The sequence below is a fragment of the Humulus lupulus genome, chromosome 7 (assembly GCF_963169125.1).
Source record: "Humulus lupulus chromosome 7, drHumLupu1.1, whole genome shotgun sequence".
In the NCBI taxonomy this organism is placed as follows: Eukaryota; Viridiplantae; Streptophyta; class Magnoliopsida; order Rosales; family Cannabaceae; genus Humulus; species Humulus lupulus.
Window position 1 is genome coordinate 185,295,775 of NC_084799.1, and position 21,231 is coordinate 185,317,005.

The following is a 21,231-nucleotide window of genomic DNA, read 5'->3' on the forward strand; positions in this document are numbered from 1 at the left end:
AAATTAAAAGCCTGTATTTTTCTTTCAATTTTCTATTATTTCTCAAAATATTAATAAAAAAATAATTATAAAAGTGAAATTGAAAATATTGGGTATATTTACCGCAAAAAGAAATTGGGTATAAAAATGCAACATTTTGAAAACATTGAGTATATTTACCACCAAGAAAAAGATTAAGTATAAAAGTGCAACATTTTAAACATATTGAGTATTTTAGCTGTAATTTACTCTATATATTAATTATATAAATCTTGTAGGGTGAATGAAGGAACACAAGGAAAAACAAAATCCATTTGAGATTAAAAAACATATGAAAATTGGGATGAATTGGCAATAAAATAAATAAGACATGGAGATAGAAATTAAATTATTTTAAAAAAATTAGGTTGGAATTTTTTTATTGAGAATTTAACAAAGGCAACATCAAGAAATTGAAATAGAAAACAATTAAAGAATCATTGGAACAATGTTAGAAAAGATTGGGTACTATGAGATACATTACTAAGAGTAATTGATCGGGACATGGAAGGACTAATTGATGCTACGAATGAGTGGTGAGAAGCTAAATTGCAAGTATGTTATATAAATAAATTCTTATTTTTTTCATTCACATATTTGGTTGTATTTTTATAATAAAAATACTTAAAACAAAAATATCCAAAAGCTTCAAAATTTAGAATCATGAGTTTGGAGCATATCTTCAAGTTAAAATGATTATTTTGAGATGTTACCACTACCAGGAGCAAGTGGTGAGGCACTTTCTTCTTGATTTTTATAGGAAGACTATTAATTAGGATAGTTTGAATGATGTTGTTGAGTTAGATTCAAAAGAGTTTAACCATGAAGAAGTCAAATGGAGAAAATGTCATGAGAAAGCACTTAAATTAAAAAGAAAACAAGGGAATATAGCTAGGTGAGGTATTTAGTATACTTCAACATGTGTTAGGAGCAGATTGGAGGTGAAGACTACCTTCCACGGTCTCATCTTGTCTCCTTTTGTAATATCCCAAATTACCTAATAAGGCTTAGGACCTTGATTAAGGGGACAGGATGACAATATATGAAATTATATGCTTATATGATATATTTGTGTATGATTATGTGATTATGTGGGTTATATGATAATATAACTAGTTATGCATGTTTAAGAATATTAAATATGCATGTGAGCCTGTTTCTTATTACCAAAAAAGTCACAACGGGACCCAATATCCGACTCAGGGTGAGTCAAGGGGTATTTTGGGCATCTAGCTTAGTATTGGATTATCGAGTAACGGGAATGAATAATTGAGGATATTTTTGGAGTTAGTGAGATTAGGAGGGAATACTGTGGATTTTGACCATTTTTCCATCGGGGACGTTTTTGGTACTTTTAGCCTCGAGTTTAGCTTAAGTAATTTAAGCCTTAAGAAAACAGAACAAAAACACTCAAAACACTCAGCCTTCTCTCTCACTCTTAAACAACTCTCTCTCTTCCCCTCACAGTCTTCCATTTTCTAAGAGGATTTCTTGAGAATTGTTGGCTGAAAGCTTGGGAATTGAAGGCCTAAACTTCAGAGATTGGATTTGTTGCAACTAGAGAAATTAACTTCCAGTTGAGGTAAGCTTTAGATCTTGTTTTCCATTGAAATTTTGTTTAGTTTGGCTGTTCTTGAGGTGTTCTTGAGCTTTGTAGCTCAAGTGTTGAACTGGGAGTTTTGATGAGTTTTTAATCAAGTTTTAGGTTGGGTTTTGCTGCTAATATTAAGTTGAATCTGTTCTGAGGATTTAATTGTTGTTCTAGGAATGATTTGGGTAGGTTTTGGTAAGTTTTTGGCTGGAGGAAAACAGAGGAAATCTGGGTTCGTAGGGTCAGGTCATGACCTTGTTCTTGGGGCGCAACGACCCAACCGAACCCAAGGCTCTTGGGGGCTTCTATCTAGGAGGCGCACCGTGACCTTCAGGGGCAGGTCGCGGCCCGTGTCCCATTCCCAGGAGAAGGGAGCCTCTGACTTGAGGGGCGCGTCGTGACCCTCAAGGGTAGGTCACAGTCCGCCTGGGCTACTTTGGTCAAAGTGGGTTTTAAGAGATGGGAATTTATTCTGAAGGGCTCAGGATCGATTCTAGTACCCGGTTTAGTAGAATTTGAGGCTAGGACTCGGTCCAGAAGCCTTTATTTTCTTGTTATTGATAGAATCATATATTATGGTTGTGACTAGGTTATCTCTAGAAGACCCAGAACCGGGATCGTGCTCGAGGGTCGTCCTTATTTTACGCTATACTCGGACTTGAGGTAAGAAAAATGGACCCAATACGTGATATGTGTGTGATTAGGGCTTGGCCTGATTATTGATTATAATTATGAATAGGGCTCAGGCCCCTGAGAATGAATATGTTTAAGTTACTGTTTCGCTTGTTGATCAAACATACTTGAATATTCTGTATCTGATTAAGTGTTACATGACTGTTTGCATGGTTTTCGTAGCAAGGGGTTGGCCCCATTAAGAAACATGATTATTACTATGTTTGCAATTACTTGATGATGTTATATGATTAATATGTATGCATACATGTATAGTGTGAAGTATGTGTATATGTATCTGTTTTTGTATTTGTATTTGAATACCTTGTTCAGGGCTTGACATATTTGTCAAGGATGGCAATAGCACGCTGCGTGCTAGTCGAAAGGCTTAGGCCCAAATTAGCAACGTACTATTACGTTGGCCTACCCATTGGTCGTTGGAAAACAAAAGTGTTTGGCTAGCTCTATGGCTAGTTTCCCAAATCTAAGGGCGAGGGCCCCAGGTGACTCTATGGTCACATAGCTAGGGCATATCGCCCCGAGGTTGACTCTATGGTCAACTATTCAAGGCAGAGGCCCCAGAATGGTCCAATGACCATCCATTTGTAATTGTATGCATGCATGAGTATGTTATTACTGTTGGGCATGCTAGATAAGTATCTAGAAATCTATATTTTCTGTTCATGCACGCGTTTAAGTTTTCTTGCTGAGCCTTGGCTCACGGGTGCTATGTGGTGCAGGTAAGCGAAAAGGAAAGCTTGACCAGCCATGAGTTGGAGAGCTTCGGTGGCGGCATGTACATAAGCGGTTGCTCGTCCACCACGACCATTGATATTTGAGAGGAACTAGGGTTGTAGCCCTAAATTTTCCACTTAGGTCGGTCAGTTGTAACTTTTGATGTATATACACCCTTTTTAAACGTTGTTTGTAAAATTTTGGGATCCCATGTATGCATGAAACTTTTTAAATAAAAAGTCAATGGTTCATTTGACCAAAAAATTTAACCCTAACCCTTGACGTTAACTTTAGTTACACGTTTATAACCAAATGACTTGATTAGCAAGTCTGACATAATTTTAAGTACACAGTGTAGCAGTCCTGGATTAGAAGGGCGTTACACCTTTCACTACTAAAAATAGGGGTTTAGCGTCCATTACCAACTGACACTTTTTTCCAATTGCGTCAGTTTTGGAACTAACGTTGTTGTTGGCGACGCGTTTGACCAGGGCAGAAGCGTTAATCTGTAACCGACGCTATTGCTCAGATGTGTCGATCTGTAACCAGAGCTTTTGGGACTCAAATGCATCGGTTACAGATCGAGCATATGTTTGTGTCTGTGCAGAACCAAGGCTAATATGTTTAAAATTGTACTATGCCATTTTCCCGCTGCAACAAAACAAATGCAGAAATAGAACTAGAAAGACAGAAACAGAAGCAGAAACACGTATACATATCAAAAGTATATACTTATATGAAACTATATATATACAATGGTCGAGATATATGATTCAAAAAATAATATTCATATACTCGAGATGGAAAACACTAACTAACTTAATTTCTAATCAAAATCTACTAACTTAACCATTGTTTAGAGTAAAAAAATAAGTTAGTAAAACTAATCTAAGGCCATGTATTAGAGACAAAAAAGAAGTTAGCTAGTAAAATAATCTAAGTCAAGATCAACATATGACTAAAAAAAAAATATTCATACTCGATCAATATATGCAGAAGGGACTAGCTAGCACTAGTTCTCATCAAACACTGAGATGAGGTAGAATTGACTTCGCCCATTCATCTCGGCGTTGACTTCTTCAAGCAGGTACACCATTGTGCTTTTGAACTATAAATTAATTCAAAAAAATGAGTTAGACTTGAATTATATATGATTTTACAATTAAAAATAAATTAAACTATATAATAACTAAAAAATTAAACAATACTTGCATCAAATGGGATCACTACCAAATCCAATCAACCACAAAAAAAAAAAAAAACGAAACCTAACCACAATTTCAATATTAACTAACTTAAATCAAATTATTAAAATTAACTTAACTAAATTTAAAAAAAAAAACAATTAACCTCACCTCTATGGAGGTGGTGAGGGGCGAAGGCTCGAAGCTATCCACAAATGGAATCACCACAACAAACTTAACCAAAATAAAAAATTTACAATTAACAATTAAAACTATTTATATAATTATATTATAAAATTAAATTAAATTATTGAAATAAATTATAACAAAAAATTTCGATTAATTTAACCTAATTAAAAATATTATTAATTTAAATTAAAACTTTAACTAAACTACATTTTATCTTTTTTATATTCCCTATACAATAAAATTTACAAACTTAATTCTACAATCATAATCCTAATTCTACAATCAATTTTCTAACACAAAAATCAACATATACACATACATATATGAAAATAAAAAAAAAACAATAAAAAAACAACATTACCAATTAACCTCGGAATGGGAGGGGCAGAGTCATACGTGGGGAAGGGGCTCTTGGAATGGGCTCTTCCTCCTCGTCGCTGGCATTTGAGAGAAGCTGAGAATGGGGGAGACCTGTGGGGGAGGGGCGAAAACCAGTGGGGGAGGGCCTCTCGGACTAAAGGAAGGGCAGAACAGCGGAGGTTCGAGGTTGGGAGGGATCGGGACAGATCAAGAGGGCCTGAATTTGGGGTGGTGATGCCTGGGTTTGGGGTTTTCAATTGCCTCTACAAATTTTGTCTAAGAGAATCGAGAGGAAAATGAGAGACGATGATCTGGAAAATTGGCCTATATAAAGCTGAGCATCGGTTCTAAACCGACCCAACTGACTAGTGGGCTGTTGGTTTAAAATTGATGCTAACCTGACTAAAATGAAACGTTCTGTTTCATTCGAACGTAAACGTCAGTTCTAAATTGATGCTATTGATCTCATGCACAAGCGTCGGGATAGTAACCGACACTATTGGTTTAACAAGTGAGTCTATTATGAACTGATGCTATTGACCTTGGATTATCAATTGCATCGGTTCACACAGTAAACCGACGCTGTAGGTTCTTTTTGGCGTAGTGTTTGGTGTCATGTGTTTGGGGTGCGAGCGTGTGGCATTCGTGGATAATGAATGCTTCTTCTGACTCTCTTTCTATAGCTCTTATTTTAAATTTAAACAATGTTGATAAACAGGATTTAGAGGCCTTTGTGGCTCTTCCTTGGAGGGTGTGATATGAGTAAAACATATAAGTTCACGATGGGCGTTTCTTGATCCAATAGGTTCAAGGTCGAGTAGAATTATTGGTGAAGCCCCCTCGTTGTCCTAGAACGTTAACTTGGGTGCCTCCCTAATTCATAACTCAAGTTAAATGTTGATGTTGCTTTAATTGTTCAAGGAGAAAGGCGTGAATGGAATTGCTGCTCTTATCAGAGATCATAATGATGGCGTTATTTGGCCACGCTAGAAACCAGTGGTTACAATTTGCTCTCCCATGGCAGAACTCCTTGCTATTAATTAGGATTGATAACAACTAATAAAAAACTAAATATTTTTATTGATGTGGTCAAAAGTGACTGTTATAACATGGTTTGTGCAGTCCTTTGGGGTGCTTTTTCAAGGCCTGTTGATTTTGATATCAGTATTTTGCTCTCTTTAACTTGTAATGGCTCATGTTGCTAAATCCCTAAGTTGGAAATTCAATAGCCCACTCATTAGCTAGATCTAGTATTTCTTTTCTAAATAATATGTTTTGGATCAAAGTGATTCCTCCATGTATTTCTCATACTATAGCACGGAAATTAATTCTCCATTCTCCCCTTCACAAAAATAAAATAAAATAAAAAATATCAAAAGTCTTATGTATATACATAAATATATATGGCCATCCATCATCCCTACTTGCCACACCTCACAGCCAAAATCTAACGATTATTCTTAGATACCTCCTACACATTATAATGCAAAATTTAATTATTATGGTGGTGAACGACCTATTAACTAAGGATGATGTGGCATTAGATAGACATGCATGAGTTTGTTTAATTTGTAGAGTTATTTCATAGCACATTTAGTACTAGGTTCATATATCTTTTTTTCAATATAAAACGTATGTATTTAAGATTTTTTTTTTTTTTGTTTGAATGGTTTTTTTGTTAACTTTAATATATAATCTTAATTTTTATAAAATTTCGATAGAATAAATATTTAGTAATTATATAATATAAATTCAAATATTATAAACATTATTATTATAATAATATTTAATACAAAACTAAATATTTAATAATTATATTAATATAAATTCAAATGTTATAAAATATTATTATAATAATAATCCATAATAAATACATTATATGTAAGTGTCGTATGTGTATAAATATATAGTATGATTATGTAACTAAATAAAAAATAAGAATAACATTTATCTTCTATCAAGAATAAATAAGTTTATTCTCTAATCATTAAAGTATGATTTGAATAATATCAAAAATGTTTTGTATCTTAAATAGGGTAGTTTGTGATCTAAAAAGTTATCATATTTTTTTTTTAAAAACCATAAACAATGTTTTGGTTTAATTTTTCTTTTAATATGTTTATGTCATTTTTTTTATATATATAATATTGTTTATTTAATTAAAATTTATATGACAATCATAAAAACTTAATAAAAATAATGAATAAATTTTCTAAATAAAACTAAGCAAATGTGTATTGCACCTAGTATATATATATATATATATATAAATGTTGACTCATTTTTTTTGTCAACTTGCACATAGCAATAATGAAGACTTGTTTTGTGTGTAATATCCCAGAGCGAATCTTAATGATGAATAGTGAGCTAAAGAAAATAAAATAAATGAATGAGACAAAGATTTATAGTGCTTGGCCCAAAAAAGATGACTCACATCCACTTTAGTCAGTATTATTTATGAACTTTGAACCCTCAAGAACAAGCTGAGTTTGATCTTGTTCTTGGGGTAGTTACATTAATGGAGAGTAGAAGCTCTCTCCGGCAATGAACATTTACAGACTTATTCCCCCCTCTCTGATTGATCTCCCTTGCTACAGTGCGATTTGCACTATTTATAGTCATCGAGATAGGAAGGATTGATGGTGGCACATTGTTTTCCAATGAAGCTAAATCTTGGTACACTTGGCTCGAGACATGTTTGTATCTCACCCAAAATGGTTGTCCGACGTGTCCTGTTCATTTGATGGTCGAAGGCGTACTGCGGTGCAGAGCGAGGCTTGGTGGCGAGGGCCATCAGTTAGTAGCAAGGGCCCTTGGAGAGCAGCGACTGGCAATTGGAGACCAGCAACCAGCAAGGGCTTCGGGGATCAACTACGACCGATGATGACTTCAGCTAATTCTTGTGACGTATGTTTGTTCGACTTGTACGTCTGGAAAAGGTGTTGGCCAGGGACCTTTTCTTCTTATGATTGGCGTCAGTGTGGCCATCTAGGATCATTTGGCTTCAAGCGATAGGGGAAGTAGGGCGGTTCTGGCAAATCCTGTCTCTTCTTGTGCATAGGCGAAGTGGTGAGGGCCACTCCTCACGGCGGCTGATGGTGATTGTTGTGTCTTGGCACTTTGTCTTGACATGTCATTACTTCGTTGGCCGCCACGTGAAAGTGCCAAATATTTGGTATAACATTTCCCCCCCAAGTCAGGCTCCACGTTGGTGTGGGGATGACTTTAATAGGTGTAGGGTGGTCCGCTTGGTTTAGTCCATCACTTTGTCATCTCTAAGCTCGCTCTGACTTAGTCTCCTTTGAACGTGGAAGTCGTCGAGGGGGACAAGTTGGAATTGGAACTATACGATAGGTTGTCCACCTCCCCTATCTACCAAGAAGTCTTCCCCGCGCACCATCCAATTGGCAAAAAGGTAAAAGCCAGGACCTACGAGGCGGTCACTGACTTCGTCTATTGCTGGGAGGAAATCCTCTTCTCACAATGAAGCGACGTTTTCCCTTTTGAGTGACTTGGCTTTAGGTGGGGCACGTCCTTCACTAGTGGCCTGTGCCTGGCATGATGGCATTAGCGAGTTCCTGGGGCAACGGGTGCCCCCGGTCTCGCCATTCCCTTAGCCTGGCGACTGCACTAGAGGAGCCATGCCACCTTCTTTCCTAGTTCCTTCTTCACAAGGAACCAGTTAGTTGCTGGAGCGTTGAAGTGAAGTGCTAGCCAAAGGGGTCTATAAAAGTGATGACTTGCCCACTTCATTGAGAATTTGCTCCAAGGATTTTGCTATCTTCATTTCCTCCACAAGCTAGTTGCCCCCTTTATTGGGTCTTCTCCTACCATTGGGTATCGGCGCGCTTTAGCGAGGGTGAGGTGTGTTCGTGGTCCTGCTTAGGCTTCTGGGACTTTGTTAGCTCAACGTGCCACTTTTTCACGTAGCGACGGGCGTTCCCTAAATTCACTCTTTGCCAAAGGAGGCTGTTCTGCCATCTAAAAGCATCATCCCTCGGTCGAGCCACTGATGCCCCAGGCCTCTTCGCCAACTTCCGGGGATGATTTGCGAGGTACTTTGCATATTTTTGTGAATTTACTTTAGCAGGTTGTCACGCTTTACGCTTGCGGAAAGCGGGTCCGTCATGTGGATTATTTTTGTAGTTTGATCGTACTGACTCTTTGAATGCTGCTTATTTTAGGTACCCTTTTGATTATCCTTATGGCTCTCCGACAGCCTCCTCGAAATTCGACTTGCCCAAAGCACGGTGTCGTCCGATCTGCTATTGTTGAGTTAGGGTCATCCTCCAGCGAGAATTCTTCCGCGATCACCCAATGGGCTCGCAACACGCGACCCTCATCAGTTGAGGGGGACTTTGCTTATAGTCCATTTATTATGAGCGTGACTCAGGTGGCGTAGATGAGATTCTGTCACGTTCTTTCAGACGCTATCAAGTGTCGTCTTCCAAGGCTCGGCAATCGTCCAAATCACCCTCTAGAGGGCTGGCATGCATGGAGTCCTCAACACTATGACCTGGGGCCATCCTCCCACTGCACGATTATTTGGCTAGCGTTGCCAACTACTTTCAGGTGGCACCCATTCAGTTGATGCCCAACACCTATCAGATTATTCTTGGGATTCATGTGTTATATCGTAGCTTAGGTTTAAAGCCTCCTACACCCTAAGAGATTCATTATCTCTATCTCCTTCAGTTCAATCTGAATGGGAGGACATATGGGTTCTATCACCCTCGCGTTCGAAGTGGGGTGTTGGACTTAGTAATCAGTAGGAAGTCCAACGCTGGGGAGTACCCATACAAATATTTGTTCACGAAAGGTATCAACTCCACTCATGGAGTATTTAGGAGAGTTGGTAAGTAATTCACTTCCCTTCTTTTTGAAATACTTCTTAGGATAATTGGGTTGCTATTCTCATCATCCCACACGGGAATCCTCGCCATAGTCGACCAGTCAACTCCTCTATGAGGGTGTTAGGGGTCATCTGACTGTAGTTTACTTGCATTTTTCTAACGCGTGCACTATTTTTGACAGGTGCCCTTACTCATTCGACGACATGGCCTGGGTACGTGCAGCGCCTGGATTTTCTACAGACCAGAGTGGCGGCAGAGTGTAAGACTACACACTTTCTTCTTTTTGACCAAATCCTATGGCCTTACGACTTTTTGGGAGTTCATCAGTTCCTTAATGCAGTGAAGCCCGCCCCTCCCATAGAGTGCGTCGATGAACGAGGCTTCCCAATAATCAGGCTTACTGACATTATTTTCACAGGATGTGGAGTCTGAAGGCTTCGTGATGCAGGCATGGGGGTGACTGGTGATGGCGGGCTTGTCGCGGTTGGCGACCGACAACTAGCGACCCTCAAGGTGAGATGTTCTCCTAATCCATGCCTGGCACATTCATCATCTAGAGATTTTCGCGACACTTCGGCACCTTCGAATTGCAGGGCCTCCTCCACGGCTGTAACGTCCCAAAATTACCTAATAAGGCTTAGGTCCTTGATTAGGGGGGCAGAATGGCAATATATGGAATTATGTGCTTATTTGCTATATTTAGTTATAATTATGTGAATTATGTGATAATATGACTAGTTGTGCATGTTTAGGGGTATTAAATATGCATGTGGGCCAGCTTCTTATTAGAAGGGCAATCTTGAAAATTTGGCATGTTGCGAGCATAGTTGTATATTTATGTGCATATATGTGATATATGTGTGAGACCACATTATTATGTGGGTTTATTTGAGTTGCTTGGCACGAGACGATCCTAGGGAGCAAGTTAGCAGAAAAGTTACAACGAGACCCAATACCCACCTCGGGGTGAGTCGAGGGGTATTTTGGGTATTAGACATTTAATTCGGTTATCGGGTAAAGAAAATGAATAATTGGAGATATATTTGAAGTTAGTGAGTTTAGAAGGAATATTGGGGAATTTGACCATTTTGCTATCGGGGACATTTTGGTACCCCGAGCCTCGGGATTAACTTAAGCCACTTAAGCTTAGGAAACAAAACATTAAGAAACACGTAGAAGCTCTCCACTGAGAGACCTTTGCTCTCTCACTCTCTTTCTTACTAAGTTGCTTCAACTAGTCCCTGGGAAAATTAAGAAGAATTTGGCTAGAAACACAAGAATTGAAGGCTTGGGATTAGGATTCGGAAAGCTTGTGGCTAGAGGAACTTCACTCACAACTAAGGTAACCATTCAAACATTCTATTATGGTTAAATTTTTGTAGAATCCATGGTTGTTTTAAGGTGTTTTTGAACCTTTTAGCTCAAGAATTAAAAGTGATGTTTTGATGAGTTTTAAGACTGTATTTTGTTGGGTTTTGTTGCTGGAAAGATGTTAGAACTATTGTGGTAGTTAAATTATGGTTTTAGGGTGAAATTGGGTTAGTTTGGATTGATTTTGGCTGCTGAAAAGTGTGAAAAATCTGGTTTCGTGGGGCCAAGTCGCGACCTTGTTCTTGAGGGGCCACGACTCAGCTTGAACCTAGGGCCTTAGGAGGTCTCTGTCCAGGAGGCGCGCTGTGACCCTCAAGGGCAAGTCGTGGCCCGTGTCCCTTTGACAGAGGGGGAGGCTCTCAGATAGGAGGAGGCGCGCTGCGACCCTCAAGGTCGAGTCGCGGCCCACCTGGGCATTCTTGGCCTTAGGAAGCTTTTTAAAATGGGAGCCTTTTCCTTAGGGCTCGGGATCGATTCCACTACCCGGTTTAGTGGAACTCGAGGCCCCGGAGGCTAGGACTCAGTCCATAAGCCTTTATTTACTCGCTATTGATGGAATCCTATATTATGGTTGTGACTAGGTTATCGCTAGGGGCTCGAAACTAGGATCGTGCTCGAGGGTCGTTCTTATTCTACGCTATACTTGGACCTGAGGTAAGAAAACTGCACCCAATATGTGTTATATGTGATTAGGGCTTGGGCCGATTGTTATCAATTATCATGACTAGGGCTTAGGCCCTGAGTACATTTATGTTTAAGCTATTGGTTCACATGTTGGTTGATATTTGCTTAAGTGCTTTATAATTGTTGTATGAACTCCGTGGTTAGGGCATGAGGCCTCGTTAAATAGGTATGATTAGCATTGTGAGAATGATTATTCGATGGTGTTATGTGATTAACATGCATATGTGTGTATTTTTTTGGGATATGCCTATCCATATCTGTTTCTATATTAAGGTCTGTAATCCTGGATTAGGGCTTGACTTATTAGTCAAGGAAGACAATAGCGCGTTGCGCGCTGGTCGAAAGGCTTAGGCCTATACTAGTAATGTACTATTATGTTGGTCAACTCTATGGTCGATGGTAAACCAAGGGGTTGGGCTAGCTCTATGGCTAGTTGTTTAGAGCTAAGGGCAAGGGCCCCAAGTGACTCTATGGTCACATAGAGAGGGCATAGGCCCCGAGGTTGGTTCTATAGCCAACTGTTTAGGGCAGCGGCCCCAAGTTGGTCCAGTGACCATTTATTTGTAAATGATTAATTGTATCTGTAGGTTATTATAGCTGGACATGATAGATAAGTATATGGATTTCTGTATTGTTCTATTTATGCACATGTTGAGGTTTCTTGCTGAGCCTTGGCTCACGGGTGCTTTGTGGTGCAAGTAAGGGGAAGGGAAAACTTAACTAGCCATAAGTTGGAGAGCTTCGGTGGCGGCATGTACATATGCGGCTGCTCGACCACCACAACCGAGGATATCACAAAGGAACTAGGGTTGTAGCCCTGTTTTTGTTGCTTAGGTCGACTGAATGTAACTTTTGATGTGCATATACCTTTTTAAAAGTTTAGTTGTAATATTTTGGGATCCTATGAATGTATGAATCTTTTCAAATAAAAGTCAACAGTTCTTTTGACAAAAAATTTTAACATTAACCCTTGACATTAACCATAGTTACACGTTTTAAACCAAATGACTTGGTTAGCAAGTCTGACACAATTTAAAAGTACAAAGTGTAATGGTCCTGGATTAGGAGAACGTTACAATGACCGACCCTTCCGAACTTACTTAGGCACAAAAGGAGTCTTCGCTGTCCTCACTGCACTCTCCCTTTCCCTCTTATTGGAATGATTTTTCAACTGCTACCGCGAAAGATCTTGCATCAAAGCCCTTCTTCTCCACTGATCTGAATGACCTTCAGCATAACATAGAGGATGAGGTGTCAGTGGGGTCCCATTTGGAGAGCTCGGTCGATATAAGTTTTCTAGATCCTCATCCGAGTTGAGGGGCGCCTTCTAGTGGGCCTTCATTCACAATTTTTTTTGGGTATTTAGTGCCCACCTACTTTCAAAGCTATTTTCCTAAGCTTATTTATGTGATCCATGGACCCATTAGAGTATTTTTCTCAGCCTTGACTATTCAAGAGGGGTTTGGAAGACAAAATAAACAGCCTTCGTCCCAGAGTCAATTGATCCCGCTCCAGCTAAGAGGGTCCAAACCCGACCTCCAGCTACCACGCCTATTGATCTCGCTCCATAGGGCCCTCTCCCAGAGGGTGCTCCATGTCCTACGGTGCTAGCATATGTGCTACCCCCTACTACACCAAATTCCTCAAAGTTTCCACCTCTTGCACCTTTTCACACAAACATTTGCATGGCGAGGGGGATGTTAGAGTCTGTAGCACTGGGCCCTTGCATCCTCCGCAACTAGCCATTGGCGACCACTGGCTCCTCCCTCGACTTGTCACGCCAACAGATGGAGAACACTGTTATGGTAACCACTTTTGTCTCATTTTCTTTTTGTATGAGTATGCTCTCACAATTTACTTTACTTTTCAGGAGGCACTTACTGTGGTGAACCTTCATCGCCAACTTGAGGGGAAGAATGAGGATCTCCAGAAGACATGCTCGGATGTCGAGAGTGCCCTTTTTGACCTTGAGAACGCTCACACTGCACCTGTTGCCCCGTTCTGCCTGCAAGGACAAAACCAAAGTTGTGGCATGCGCTCTGTAGGGATGCCGAATCATGGAAGATCCAGCACGATGTCATTGACGAGCTTCTCATGGATGATCGTGATAAGTCTTGTAATGAGGTTGAGGTGGCTCGTACAGGTGTCAGCGAGAAGAGTACAAACATGTTGTTTTCTCTCTTGCGCTTGAACTGCAACCTCAATTTCAGCTTCATGGGTGAACCAACTGCTACAAACATTTTGATATATTGTCAGGTTTGCCTAGCCTAGGAGACAGGCGAGAAGGAGGTCCATGACGACGTCGCTGAGGATTTGGAGGACACCGTTCTGGAGATCGTTGATGAGGATGCCATTGATGAGATTTCCATGGAGCGAGGTGGTGCTGAGAGGGTTGCTCATGTTTAGGCTTCCATCGGCGAGCTGGCCACTAGCGAGGGTGCCACCAGTGAGGGTGCCACAGGTGAGGGCGACTTCTCCGCCGACCCTGCATAGGCTTCTCATCCTTATTTTTATTTATTTTTGTTATTCTGTACATTGAGTTTTGTTCTTGTTTGAATGAACATTGACCTTGACTTGGCAACTTTTTTATGTATATTGATGATAGCTTCTGCTTACTTTTTGCATCCATGCTTGATGTTGCTTGGCAAAAGTTTCTAATTTTCACTTTTTTGTTTTTGCTTGCTTGCATGCTTCATTATGAATGCACATTGCGCGAACTTTACATGCACTCTATTTTATTCCATACGCACTTATCATGAACTTTGCATGTTTGCTGCTTCCATGCACAGGATATCCCTTGTGCCCCTCAAGTGACTAGGAGAGCAGGGGAGCTTGGTCAGTTGTGTTGTGACCAACCCTCTAATTAATGAGGGGACCTACGAGGGGCCCCTCCCACGCCAATGTAGGCTCTCATGAAAATCGAGCAAATTGCTTATTTTTTCTGGTCGCTTGTAATGGTTAGCACAGAGGGCAAGTTGCTTATGTTCTACATAGTCACCTACAATGGCTCTCATGTTCACAACCAGACCTAAGATCGGGTTACGACCCCGTCCTTTGTAAAATTTCACTTTCACTTGATCGGCTAGCCAGACTCAATAGGTTTCTCCATTTCATATTAGACCTTATAAGGGACTTAGAGAAATCAAGGTTGTCCTAGGGATGTCTATTTTGATTCCCATAAACTGTGGCCAATGAGCCTTTACATGGAGGTCACCTTAGGGTGACTCAAAAAACTAAAAATAATAATATTAAGAGCGACCACCTGGAGGGTGGTCTTTGATTACAAAATTTGGGCATCATCCCTGTTACTAGTAGTACTTCTTCAGGTGCTCACTATTCCAATGCCTCGAAACTGCCTCACCATTGAGCCTCGCTAATTTGTATGTTTCTAATGGTGTGACCCCTTCTACCAAGTAGGGCCCTTCCCATTTTGTACCTTGGACCCCAGAAGTGGGGTCTTGCATGTTGAGGAACTCATGGCGTAGGACATGGTCGCCAATGGAGAACTTTCTATCCTACCTGAGCATTGAAGTAGCGAGCCACCCTTTGTTGGTAGGCTGCCACCCGCAAGCTAGCTTGTTCCGACCTTTCTTCAATGAGATCTAAGGACTCGGCAAGCAGTACCTCGTTTAGCTCTTTATTGCAGTTCATTCTTCTGTGTGAAAGGATGTCTAATTTAACGGCTAGCATGGCCTCGCAGCCATAGGCAAGTGCAAAGGGCGTGTGGCTGATAGAAGTTCGGGTGGTGGTCCTATAGGACCATAGTACCTCTGGAATTTTGTCTGGCCAGGCTCCTTATGCTTCCTCTAGGCGTTTCTTTAGAGTATCCTTGAGGGTCTTATTAAGGGTCTCTACTTGTACATTTGCATGTGGGTGTGCCACTGCCATAAATCTTTTCATAATTCCATGGAGAACAGAAAAGTTTGTGAAGTGTTCACTATCGAATTTAGTTTCATTGTCGGACACAATCTTGTACGACAACCCATAACGACAAATGATATTTTTCACAAAAAATTCCAGAACCTTCTTGGAAGTGATGGTCGCCAATGGCTATGCTTCACACCACTTAATGAAATAGTCAACGACGACCACTGCATACTTGACTCTGCCCTAACCTGTAGGAAGTTGGCCTATCAAGTCAATCCCTCAAGCTTCGAAAGGGCATGGGCTTTGCATCTACTTTAGTTCGTTCGGAGAGGCTCTTGAGATTTTGGCGAGCCTTTGGCACTTGTCGCACTTTTTCACATACTCCATGGAATCCTCGTTCATGGTTGGCCAAAAATACTCTTGCAGCAGTATCTTCTTGGAGAGGCTCTGCCCCCACCATGGTCGCAACAAAATCCTTCGTGAACCTCTTGAAGCAAGGTTTGGGCCTCCTCCTTGGTTACACATAGTAGTAGTGGCATCAACAAATGTCATCTTTTATCAAGCCGATCGTCCTGTATGACATAGTGGGGCTCTTGGTAAAGCATTTTTCTTTCCAAGTTACGATACAATGGGAGGACACCTTCACTTAGATATTTCATGAAGAGGGTCATCCATGTCTCTTCCTCATTAATAAGCATCAAGGAGTTGTGGTCGCCATCGGTGGTATCGCCAATGGTGCGGTAGCCGGTGGCGTGGTCGCCGATAGTGAGACAGCCAAGGGCGAGGTTGCCAAAGATGGGGTTGCCAATGGCATGCTCTCCAACGACATCGTTCGCGGTGGGGTTGATGATTGGTGCTGCTAAGAACTCAATTGGAACAACGTTGGGGACTCCACATCTCTTGTGCTTGCTAACTTCATTAATGCATCGACACTAGAATTTTGTTCTCTGGGGACCTGTTCGATTGTGTAGCAATCGAACTAGGCAAGCATATCTTTGTCTTTGTTGAAGTAGGCGATAAAGCGAAGTCCGCGGGCCTGGTACTTGCCAAGGAATTGGTTGACCACCAGCTAGGAGTCACTTTTGATTGTTAGGCACTTAGCTTTCATTTCCTCTCCATGCGCAATCCCATTAGTAATGCCTCATACTCTACTTCATTGTTTGTTACATCAAAACTGAACCTTAACGCGCAATGGATATGATGGCCTTCCAGGGCTACTAAGATTAGGTCTGCCCTGACATTGTGTTCGTTGGAGACGTCGTCAACGTAGACTTGCCAAAAGTATTCCCTTGGTCACTGGTCGTTGTCTATAGCCTCTAGTTGCCGATTGCATTCAACTATGAAATCGTTGAGGGCCTATCCCTTTATCGCCATCCTTGGCTGATAGGTAATCTTGAACTTTCCTAACTCAATGGACCATTTCAACAGGAGACCTGAGGTGTCAGGCCGCTGCTATATTTGTCGGAGGGGTTGGTTTGTCAACACCTTGATCGAATGAGCTTGGAAGTATGATTAAAGTTTTCGGGTTGCCAACACAAAACAGTAAGCAAGCTTTTCAATCTAAGGGTATCAAGTTTTGACATCTATTAGTCGCTTGCTGACATAATAGACAAGATGTTGTACATTACCCTCCTCTCAAACTAGAGTTGTTCTTAATGCATGGTCAGAAACGACTAGGTACAAGTACAAGTTCTCACCTTCATGGGTTTGGACTGGACAAGTGGCTATACAAGATGTTATTTTAGAAAGCTTGTTCAAATTCTTCTGTCCATTCAAATTTTTTATTTCCCCTAAAGAGGTTGAAGATGCATTTATCGATTGATTTTGATATGAAACAACTAAGGACAACGACCCCCCTGTCAGGCTTTGTACATCATTCGTCTGCTTAGGAGACTCTATATCAATGAAGGCATTGATCTTGTCGGGGTTTCCATGGATTCCTCTTGAATTGACGATGTACCCCAGGAACGTCCCGAAGACAACCCCAAATGAACACTTCTGCAGGTTCAACCTCATGTTTCATTTGTGCAGAATGGAGAAAGCCTTTTCCAAGCCAACTACGTTTGCCCCCCTCCCTAGCCTTCTTGGAATTTAGTAACATATCGTCGACGTAAACCTCCATATTCCTTATGATTTGATCCTTGAACATCTTATTGACTAGTCATTGGTAGGTGGCTCCAGCATTCTTTAAGCTGAAGGGCATGACCCTCTCGCATACATGTAACGCCCTGGATAACCAGGACCGCTACACTATGTACTTATAAAGGTGTAGGACTTGCTAATCAAGTCATTTAGTCAAAACGTGTCACTAAACCATAAATGTGCTAGGGTTAAAATGGTTTTGGCCTCAAAAGATACATTTCATATATTCAAACAAATTTACATATGGGATCCCAAAAAAAAAAATAGTGTTTAAAAGTTGGTTTACAAAATTTCCACAATACAGACTACCGTCGGCCACTCTAAGGCAAAACAGACATTTATAGCTCTTTTGTTCCTGTTATCCTCTCAACCGTGGTGGCTGAGTAGCTGGTCATGTACATTCTACTCACAGAGCTCTCCAAGTCAGGGCTAATCAAGCTTGCCATTGCCTTTACCTGCACCACGTAGCACCCGTGAGCCAAGGCCCAGCAAGAAAACACAATATGCAACACAAACATCAATAACAGATAGTCAATTCTTTAAGCATGATCAAACACTTAATACTCCACAATAACCACTCAAAACTTGTTCATAACCAATGATGCAACTAATCATAAATAACAATTAAGTCACATAATAGTCAGGGCCGACAACTTAGGCCGCACCCTCTGTTTACCCCACTAACTCCAGCTCGCTTAAACCGAGCTCAGTGCATAATAAGTTGTCCTCGGCTACCAGTGGCCAAGCCGTGCCCTGTGCGCTAGTGTAACCCTTGGCACTCTTAGGCCGTCGGTTCACTGTTTACATGGTATAATACCATCCTTTCAAGCATATATATTAGGGAGCCCTTAGTCCCATTACAGTTATACAACCGGGTGCAGTTTTCTTACCTTTAGTTTCTGTGTTCACTAATTACGAGCGACGCTCCTCGAGCACAATTCGTTCCCGAGCCCTAGCTTTAACACCTAGTCACAACCAATGTATTGGATTCCATTAATATTCAAATAAAGGTTTCCGAGTACAATACTAGCTTCCGGGACATCGAATTCCATCAAGCACGGTGGTGAAATCGATCCCGAGCACCCTAGGCTAGATTCCCACGCTTAAAATCCCCAAATGATCAAGAATGCACCTAAGGGATGCATCCCTTGAACCCTAGTCGTGGCCCGCCCCTAAAACAGAGCCCAAGGCCCTCAGCAAGCAGACACGCGTCGCGGCGCTCTCCCCTGGCCGAGCCTCCCTGACTCTCTTGCTTCGTAGGGCCACAGGGCTCTAGAACAGAGTTGCGGCCCTCCCCTTCATTCCCAGAAAATCCACCATTTCTTGCATCCTAACCCCATCCAAAACCATTCCAAAGAACCCTAACTCAAAACCCATTACTCACAAAACTTTTATCATGACTCTAACAACATAATCCAACAAAAATTCAGCCTAAGAACCTACTAAAACTCCATTTTAATTCTCTGAAACCCAGAAACTCAAAACACCAAAACCATTCATGCAATACTCAAATTTAAACCCCTAAATTATGAGTTGAAGCTTACCTCTTTTTCTGAACCATTTCCTTGACAATCTCTTTGCTAAAACCCAAGCACTTATCTTCAATTCAGCCCTTAGACATCATAATCATAATCACCTTAATATTCAGCCAAAATCTTAGAGTTTTAACACCCAAAAACTTAATTCAACTCTTACCTTAATCTTGATTGAGTGACCCTTAGTCTGAACTAAGCTAAGCCTTCATGAATTCAACTCAAACACAGAGTTTTCCCCAGCTGATTCCCTTAGGTTTTCTGTAGTTTTCTTGGGAGAGGAAAGAGAAGAGAAGAGGAGAGAGAGCATGGGTCGGTTTATGTTTTATTCCCCTATTTTTTTATTAACTTAATCTAATCCTAGCCAGTTAAGTCAATCCCGAGGCTCGGGGTACCGGAAACGTTCCCGAGGGAAAAACGGTAATTTTCCCCAATATTCCCGCCTAAGCTTTCTATCCTCAAATATATCTCCATATATTTATTTCCATAACTCGATAGTATAAATAACTACCTGATACCTAAAATACCCTTGACTTATCCAAAGTCAAATATTAAGCCCCGTTGTGACTTTTCCCCGCTAACTAGCTCCCTAGGATCGCCTCAAGTCGCACTCTGCAAATCTACCCACATAATAATGTGGTTCTCACGTATATAACATTTAACCACATTTACATTCATATAATAATACAAGCATGCCTATCATATAATCATGCATTAAATCGATAAATTCACTCACGGGTCAATTATGCATTCCCAGCACACTAATCAAGGACCTTAAGTCATATTAGTGATTTTGGGTCGTTACAATACCTACCCATGTTTGTCATGAATAATGTGTGCTCTTTATCTGGGGGATGCATCACTATTTTATTGTATCCAGAGTAGGCATCCATGAATGACAACAGCTCGTGTCCGGAGGTGGCGTTAACAAGTTAGTCAATTCGAGGGTGTGGAAAGCAATCCTTGGGGCATGCTTTCTTGAGGTTGCTAAAGTCAATACATATTCTTCATCTACCATTCGGTTTAAGCACAAGAAACTAGTTAGCAACCCATAGGGGATAGAAGGTCTCTAGGATGAAGCCACTCTCCTCCAACTTCTTTACTTCTATTTTTCGCACTTCATACCTCTTGGCGTCTAGGGACCGTCGCTTCTGGAGGACTAGAGGTGCTTTTCGGTCTAAGTTCAAGATGTGGCTAATGACCGATGGACTCATGCCTACCATGTCATTTTGGGATCAAGAGAATATGTCTTTGTTCTTTTGCAAGAAATCGATCAAGTCAGCCTTCATATTGTTACTCAGGTCCTTCCTGATCGCCACCTTTCAGGTGGGATCACCATCCTTCAACTCTACTTATTTGAGCTCTTCGACCAGTGTGACCGCTCTCTCGTCATCCCTAAAGCAAGGATCGAACTCCTCCATGATTTGGGACTCGATTCATAAAGTGTGTGGGCTCGAGTCTCCATCGGTCATAACGCCATTTCTGGTCGCTGTTGGTGACACTTTCTCCATGGTCATCGTTGGTGACCACGCCGAGGGTTGCCTCGCTCATAGATCAATGAGTATGGGAAATCCTAGCACGATGTTGTGCGCTGACAACCAGTCAATGACCACGAACGTCGCCATGCAAGTCACTCTCTGAGGGGGATCGCCTAGATTTATTGAGAGCTTGATTGATCCAATATGGGCAAGGCCCTCACCATTGAACCCATAGATTGTGGTTAAGCACGACGCAACTTTAGGTTTGTAGCTTGAGCTGCGATGACCATGTGGTCATTGTGCGGGTAGTGAACGTGTCTTGAGTCTTCACTGGTGAAGGCAATTTCTTTATCTTCCACGCATCAGACCTTGCTTGGTCTCTCTTCATTCGTTATTACTTCGTCTATTGATGTCTCAACTCATGCGCATATATCTCCCAACACTTGTTACTGTCCCTTATGAGGTGTTGTCAGCCACAAATCATGACGAAAGTGGCTATCACGCCTGGTACCTTGTCTATGTAGGATGCCTTTGCCTCCTGTCGTTTCATTTGCC